Source organism: Pleurodeles waltl, chromosome 7 (genome assembly GCF_031143425.1).
Source record: "Pleurodeles waltl isolate 20211129_DDA chromosome 7, aPleWal1.hap1.20221129, whole genome shotgun sequence".
NCBI lineage: Eukaryota > Metazoa > Chordata > Amphibia > Caudata > Salamandridae > Pleurodeles > Pleurodeles waltl.
This window is the reverse complement of record NC_090446.1, coordinates 735,064,993-735,073,926: the sequence shown is the minus strand read 5'-3', so window position 1 is coordinate 735,073,926 and position 8,934 is coordinate 735,064,993.

Genomic DNA, 8,934 nt, shown 5'->3' with positions numbered 1-8,934 from the left:
TCCACTTCAGACAATAACATTTGCTGGTACTCTCAGCTGCAGCTCTGGCAAGGATGGCTCTGCAATCCAAAGGTATATCTAGATGTGCGAACTCATGGTGTTTAGGAGCCAGGCTGTCAAGTGAAGTGAAGCCGGATCCGGGTGGAGAACTTGGCCCTCGTTCATTGTTAGCAGGGAGGGCATCACTGGTAGAGGGATGCTGCGGTTCTGCGAGAGATGAAGGAGTTCCGTATACCAAAACTGATGAGGCCATGCCGGAGCAATCAGAAGGAGCTTGCAACGTTCGATCATGATCTTTGCCAGAACTCTTGGTATCAGGGGAATGGGAGGAAAAACGTAAGCATAAATTCCTGACCATGCCATGGAAAACGCATTCCCCCAAGAGCCCGGATGTTGATCCCAACTTGCGAAGAATCGACATTTCACATTCTGCGGGGTGGCAAGAGAGATCCAGGCTCTGTTTTCCCCACAGGGAGAAGACTTGATTCAAGGCTTCTTGGTCCAACTCCCATTCATGGTTGGACGACCGGGATCGTCTCAGGTAATCCAGGTAATGATGTTCTGTACGCCTGGGACATGTTCCGCTCGAAGGTTTACCTTGTGGCTGATAGACCATTCCCAAATGCGCTGAGATTCTCTCGGTAAGAGCAGAGACCTGGTTCCTCCCTGCTTGTTGATATAATGCATTGTCGTTGTGTTGTCCGTCCAGATGAGAACTGATGAACCTTTTATTTTTTAAAGAAAACGCAAAGCGCTAGTCGAACAGCTTTCAATTCGAGGTAATTGATGTGAAAGACCTTCTGATGTGTCTTCCAATTGCCCCTGACTCGTAGGTACTGGAGGAAGGCACCCCATCCCTCGAGAGAAGCGACTGTAGTTATCACCCAAGGAGCTTGTTGGGGAAGAAAAGAAAGCCCCCTCGCTAAGTGAGACTCCTGAGTCCACCAAGCTAGAGATGATATCATGGGCTTCGTTATTCTGATGACATAGTCGAAAGACCCCATGGATTGCGTCCACTGAAGATCTAACTGCTCCTGTAGGGGCTTCATTTTTAAACGACAGAAAGGTACTAGAGGAATGCAGAAGGACATCATCCCTAACAGGGACTTGAAGAGACGAACTGAAACGTACTTTCTTTTTTGTAAACGCCTCGCAAGGGATATGAGCTTTCTCCGTCTCTCCTCTGTAGGGGCTGCATTGTTGGTGGAAGTGTCCAGTATTGCCCCTTAAAAAGTTCTCCTCTTTAAGGGCTGAAAAGCTGACTTTTTGCAGTTGACCTTTAAGCCCAGGCTTGTGAAGAGCTCGATACAAACGCTTGTGGACGTCCGTGCCTGACACCTGGATCTGGCTTTGACCAGCCAATCGTCCAGATACGGGAAGACTTGATGGTTCTGCCTTCTGAGGAAAGCTGCCACTAGAGCCAAGCATTTGGTGAAGATCCTGGGGGCCCATTTCAGGCAGAAGGGTAAGACTTTGAGCCGGAAATGGTCTCCGGCTACAGCAAATCTGAGGTACTTTCTGTGGGAAGGGTGAATAGGGATATGGAAATAAGTGTCCTGCAAATCGAGGGTGGCCATGTAATCCCCCGGATTTAGAAGGGACAGAATGTCTGATAGGGTGATCATACGGAATGATTGTTTCTTGAGATAAGTATTGAGATCCCTCAGGTCTAAGACTGGACGCTACTTTTCCGCTTCTTTCGCACTAGGAAGAATCAGGAGTAGTAACCCTTTCTTCTGTCCTGATGTGGAACCCTTTCTATAGCTCCCTTGAGAAGCATGGACTCGACCTCCTGCTTGAGCAGATGCAAGTGCTTCACCTTTCGAGGGAGAGGAGGTTTTGTAGGAGGGTACTGCAGGAACTCCAAAGTATGGCCAAATTGAATGAGATTTAGGACCCATTGGTCTGATGTTATCTGTTGCCAATTGTGAAAGTAAAGGGAAATCCTTCCCCCTAGTCTTGTGTCCAAGGGAAGGTTCGTAGCCAGAGACGGTAGCAAGTCATTGCCCATGGCCTGTATCTTTCAGTTGCCTTCCGGCTTTTCCTCTCTGTGAAGCTCTTGAATAAGCCGCCTGCGGTGGCATTCTTTGTTGGAATTGGGGGCGAAAGGAATGAGATGCCGCAGAGACAGAGGGGTATCTATGCTGCTGGAAGCCTGATCTATAAGATGAATACCCCCGGCCTCTAGCTCCTCGAAAAGGCAGCCTTTTAAACTGCAGGGTGCCAAGGGACATAGCCGTGTCCGTCTTTATTGACTGAAGTGCATCATCAATGTGCTTCCCGAATAGGGCTTCCCCATCAAAAGGAAGGTCCATAATTTTGTTCTGGACTTCGGGTCTAAACGAAGTCGCCCGGAGCCAACCCTGCCTCCTGAGAACCACAGCACCTGCCATCTGACGGAAAGCCGTGGTGGCGATATCCATAGCACAGTCTATGACTTCGGCAGAAGACCTCTCCCCTCCTTGCAAGACTTTCTTGGTTTCTAATTAAGAATCCTCTGGCAGTTGATCCAGATAGGGAGCACTGTCCGCCCATAGCTGTCTATCATATCTGCCTATGAGAGCCAAAGAATTAGAAGCCCTTATAATAAGCAAAGCCATCAAAGAAAAGCATTTTCCTATATTAGCTAGCCTCCTACCCTCCTTGTCCGGTGGGGCAGAGATTGGTGCTGAAGGGTTCCTAGATCTACGCTGTGCTGCCTGGGCAATAACTGAGTCCAGTCTAGCATGGCCTGTGAGGCAGGCGAGAGAGTCTTCAGGTGCCTTATATTTTTTGTCAAGGCGAGGTAGAACCGGGGTGACCGTAGCCCGGTTCTTCATTATTTTGATTCCCTCATCCCAGATATAGTCCACAATCAGCATGGATTTTACACTTTTCTGAAATGGTTCCTTGAAATCATACAAGAAGCAGTCCATCTGTTTCGTGGGCATGGGCAACTCAAACCTCTTTGCAGCTCTTTCAAGCAAGTTGTGAAAACCCCCAATGTCACCAGGAGGGGAATCCACAGGAACCGGAGAGGGTGAGGACGGAGTAGGATTTTGATAATCATCCCACTCTGTTATGGCATCCGGCAATTCTCCCTCCTCTCTGTCATCATCATCAGAAGAGGCCTAATCCTGTGTAGGGATCGAAACTGGTGTTTGTGGTGGCACATGTAATGGCTGGACCCCTGGATGAACCGGAGTAGAAGGAAGTGGCACAGAGGGCGTGATAGAAGGCTGCTGAACATCCAAGCCAGCTGGTGGAAACCGCATCCTATAAACATCCAACATCAGCTGCAAATCAGCTATGAGCGATCCTGGTAAAGAACCCATCTGCTCCTGATAGGGATACTGGTGTGATTGTGGATAATATGAGTGCGGATCATGCCGTGTGTCCTCCTCTAGATCCTGGCACTTGACATGCAGTTCTGATGGGCTATGAGCAATCCCAAAAGGACCTTCATCATCTGAATCCTCTTGTTCCAATAGATGTGTAGGTACCAAGGCTGATACCCTACTTGGAGATGTCACCAATGGCGAAAGGAAATCAGACTTCCTATGTCCTTTAACTCTCGTCTAAGGCATAGTCGATGGCAACGTGGATGGTATCGTCGACGGGAACGTGGATGGTATCGTCGACGGGAATGTGGATGGCATTGTCATTGGCATATTTTTCAGAAGGCTTCTTAAAGAAATGTTTTACCACAGGAGGTGGCATTGGAGGTTCAGAAAATGCTATTTTGCTGCACTCTGAGGAGACAGATCGTTCTTTAGAGTGTCTTTTAGATGAAACAGAACTCCTGAGAGGAGAACTGGAAGGACTGCTAGCTTTAGAAGACACCTGTTTGGTCTTTTTATGAGCCTTTCTAGGTAGATCCTCAGAATGGTGGCTTGAGGAAATCTGCCTCTTTTCTGTAGTTTTCCGGAGGAGGTTGAAGATTCATCACTGTTAGAACCAGACACTGGGTTAGATCTGGACTTCAACTTCTGGAGCCAAATTAGTTGCCTACCCTCTCTGTCTTTGAGGGTTTTGTTGGAAAAGGTCCTGCAAACCTTGCAGTCTTTGGCTACATGGTCAGGATAGAGGCAATACATGCAGTCCTTGTGTGGGTCTTCAAAGTGAAGTCTTTTTTTCCCCACAGGTCTTACAGGCTCTGAAAAGACTTTTCTTTATCAGACATGATGAATTCTCGTCAAAATAGAGCTCCTTTAAGTAAAGTAAGAAGATGACACCTTACTTGTTGAAGAAATCCTCTTTTCTGAAGAAAGAATAGTAGAAATAAACTTCTCTGGAGATTCGACTGAGCAGAGCTCAATGGAGACTCCCTAGCACGACATGCAGTAGAAAATCTGAGGGAAGGGAGCTCCTCTCAGGAGGGTTCTAGAGGGAGGGGAAGCATGATTGGCTGGGTGGAAAAGCATAGGCAAATATTCCACACCATGCCATCGAATACGCATTCCCGCAAGAGCCCGGATGGTGAACCCAACTTATGTAATAGCGGCATTTGGTGTTCTGCGGGGTTGCAAACAGATCTGAAGGCCTGGTTGAGCACGTCCTGATTCAACTCCCATTCGTGACAGGAGGACGTCAGTCGGCTGAGAGTGCCTGTTGTCTCGTTCTGCCTTCCCGGTAGATGTTCTGCGCGTAGAGTGATGCCATTGCGAAAGGCCCAATCCCAAATCGTCTGCAATTCTGAAGACAGAAGGAGAGATTTTGTTCCCCCTTGTTTCTTTAAATAATGCATGGCTGCAGTATTGTCTAACCTTATGAGAACTGCTGTGTGCTCTATCCTTGGAAGGAAAGCCTGCAGGGCCAAGAAAATCGCTCTCAACTCCAGAAAGTTGATATGATACTTTTCATATCTTGCAATGTGACCATGCAAAAGGTTTGGCGTTTGAGGTACTTGTTTAGGCCCCTGAGATCTAGAATGGAACGACAAGACTCCCAGTTCTTGCGTACCAGGAAAAAGCGGGAGTAAAAACCTTTGCCCTTCTCCAAAGAAGGAACTCTCTCTATTGCTCCCTTTTTGTGCATGGTCACAACCTGCAGCCGGAGTTGTTTTAGATGCTTCTGCACAAAGGTATAAGGAGGACAAGAAGGTGGGCGTTGAACGAACTCTAAAGTATGGCCAAATCGAACAATGTTTAAAACCCACTGGTCTGATGTAATTCGCTCCCACTTCCTGTAGAAGTGTAATACCCCTCCTCCTATCTTCCTGCTCAGTGACAAGGCTGTAGCCGGAGCCTGAAAGTTGTCATTGACGTCTGGCTGCCTCCTTACCCTGACGAGATCTTCCCCTAGGAGGGGGTCTTGAATATGACGCCTGAGGGGTTGCCTTTGGGTATATTGAGGCCGAAGCTGTTGTGTAGCGTAGGAGGGGTAATGAAAGGACTGGTAACCCCCTCGACAAGTCGAGACTCCCCAACCTCTGGAAGCATGAAAAGGAACCTTTTTAAATTGAAGGGTCCCTAAGGACCTTGCGGTGTCAGTAGCCTGCAATGCTTCATCCACACGCTTTCCAAATAATGCTTCTCCATCAAAAGGGAGGTCCAACATCTTGTTCTGAACCTCCGGACGGAAGGATATTGCTCTTAACCAACACTGATGCCTCAGAACTGCTCCGCCAGCTAGTTGTTGGAAAGCTGTTGTTGCAATGTCCATAGCGCAGTCAATCACCTCAGCCGAGTGCGCTCACCCACCAAGAGGATCTTTTTTATCTCTGCCTTAGACTCTTCCGAGATGTGATCCAGGTACGGGGCAATATTCGCCCACAGCTGTCTATCGTACCTCCCCAGGATTTCTAACAAATTTGCTGCTCTCACTATGAGGCCAGACATAGAAGTAAAACCCTCCCCAATGTTGTCCAGCCTTCTACCCTCTTTGTCTGGAGGAGCTGAAAGTGGCATTGATGGATTTTTAGAACGCCTCTGCGCTGCCTGGGTTATAAGAGTCCATTTTCGGGTGACTAACAAGACTCACTGGAGCGTCTTCCGAGGCCTTTTTGACCAAACTGGGCAAGACTGCCGTACCGTAGCTGGGTTTCTCATCACCTTGAGACCTTCCTCCCAGATGTATCCAACAATAGGTATGGAACGAACACTCTTCTGATACGGCTCCTTGAAGTCGTATAAAAAACAGTCCATCTGTTTGGATGGCAAGGGTATCCCAAATCTCTTTGCCGCCCTCTCAAGCAAATTGTGGAAACCCCCAATATCTCCAGGGGGAGAATCCACAGGGGTAGGCGACGGAGACGAGGGTGTCAGCAATACATAATTGTCCCAATCCAAGTTGTCCTGTAATTCCCCTTCTTCCCTCTCTTCATTCGAAGAGTCTATAACTTGTATGAAGGACCTTTGTGGGGTACTTCTGGTCGATCTAGGGGATGCTCTAGGCTGTGGCACTGGAGTGGCAGGTGTGGATGGAGGAGGTGCCGTCTGTATGTCAGGTTGCAGCACTTACGGAAATCCTCTCTTGTAATCTGACAACACAGACTGCAGATCAGATATAAGTGAACTCAGAACACAAACCATCTCCTCTGGAACATAGGTCTGCTGCCGCTCAGGAGAATAATACTGGTGATAATATTCTTCATCATCCTCTTGGCACTTTACGTGAAGCTGCGAAGGGCTATGGGCTGCCCCGAACGGTCCATCATCATCTGAATCCTCTTATAGAAGATGAGTCGGGATTAATGGAGTGATCTTACTTGGGGATGTAGCTCCTCGAGTAATAGTTCCCCATCTAGTCGCAGACTGTGTCTTCTTCGTCGACGATGTCGATGACGGTACCGTTGACAAGGTTGTCAACGGAGTCGTCTCCCAACGGTGTAGAGAAGGTATCTTCACCATCAACGGTGTCGTCAACGGAGTCGTCATTGGAACCATCGTCGTAGACGTTTTGATCTTCAGCGCCGACCGTCTTGATTTTGTTAGCGTTGTAGTGGACGCTGTCCGCGACGAGGAAGAAGTCACCATTCCCAGAGAGGTTACCATTGTCGTTGTCACCGCCGACAAAGCTGCCATGTACGTCCTCATCGATGACGGAGTCAACGGCGATCTCGTCAACGGTGGAATCGTCGTCGACGGTCTATTGAAGTAGGCTTTCTAAACTTCGTCAACACCTTTGGAGGGGGTTGAGAAGGCTCTGAGGAGGATTTTGGGACCTCCTTCGATGTTGAAGGCCGCTGGCTAGTTTTAGAGGAGGATCTTTTCTCCTGAGGTGAAGATGAGAGACTGCGGCCTTCACCAGACCCCTGTGCGGTCTTTTTAAAAGTCTTTGAGGGTTTTCTCAAACCCTTTTCAGATTGAGGTGATCTATGCCTCTTTTGAGACTTCCTTGACAACCATGAAGACTCCTCACTGTCAGAGTCCGAGACAGGGTTTTTTCTTGTCTTCAGCTTTTGGAGTCAAATCAACAGCCTCCCCTCTCTATCTTTCAAAGTCTTTGATGAAAAGGTACGACATACCTTACAATCAGCAGCAGAGTGTTCAGGATAGAGGCAATAAATACACTCTGACTGAGGGTCCTCTGAATGGAGCATTTTCTTTCCACAAGTGCTGCAGGCTCTAAAGAGACTTTTCCTCTCCCTGTCTGACATCCTGCAGTTATAACAGGCTCCAGAATGTCTGAGTGTGTATCAGAGACACCCAATGAGCAAAAGGAATTCCAATATATCAAGAAAATCTTCTCTCACAAGAATAAACTGAGCAGAGCTCAGAGAGACTCCCTAGCACGAAGTGCAGTAGAAAATCTGAGGTGCTGGAGCTTCTCTCAGGAGGGTTCTAAAGGTTGGTACTCTCTGATTGGCTGAGGTTCAAGTTTGGTCCTTTTTACATAAAGACTTGGATGGGTTGATAAAATGAAGAGAATTTCTTTGTTATAGATGTTATGTCTTTGGGACATTGTCTTTTTTAAGGTACCGGGGACTCCCATCTTGATGACGGAGAATGATTCAAGCATGTGAATCTGTGAAAGTTCCAATACTGAAGTAAGTCTAATAAAGATAATCATAATCATCAACACCACAATAAATATCAAGCTAATTATAATTATAACCGTAATCATTATAACCAGAAAAGTTAACATTGACCAGATTAAGGAAACGTAGTTCATATACCCTTTAAGTGGAAGGTGGATGACCAGAGAGGCTCACCTTAACGGAATAGATGCCTCAGCACTGCTTGCCCAACTGCCGTGTCCGTTTTGTTAGTCTCTTTGAGACAGTAGTGCCTTGTGAATGTATGCTGGCTGGACCATGTGGCCGCTCTGCAAATGTGATGCAAGGGCACTCCTGCGAAGAGCGCCGCTGACGTGGCCACTGCCCTTGTAGAGTGGGCTCTAACCTTGTTGTGGAGCGTCTTTGCGGCCTGGGCATGACAGAATTGTATTGCTAGCCCGATCCACCTGGCAATGGTCTATTTAGATACCGCAGAACCCTTCCTCGCATCCCCAAAGGCTACAAATAACTGGTCTGATTTTCGGATGTCCTACGTTCTTAAGTATAAAATTTCAAACACCTCTTAATATCCAGCAAATGCAATGCTTTTTCCGCTATTGTCTGTGGGTTAGGAAAAAAGGTTCTCAAAATCACTGGCTCATTCAAATAGAAATTTGAGGGTACCTTCGGAATATATTTAGGATTTGTCCTAAGAATTACCCCATTAGGGGTGAATTGAAGAAAAGGCTCTTTGATTGTGAAGGTCTGTATGTCACTAACTGTTTTAGCTGAAGTAAGAGCCAGCAACAGCGCCATCTTCCAAGAGATGAATTTCAGTTCAGCTCTGTGGATTGACTCGAATGGGGCTTTCTTGAGTTGTCCCAATACTACGTTTAGGGGCGTAACGGTGGGGGTTTACACACCGGTGGAAAAACTCGAAAAAGACCCCTAAGAAATTGTTTCACAATCCTAGAATATAACGAGGCAATGTTCTGAGATCAGCGGTATCTTGAAAT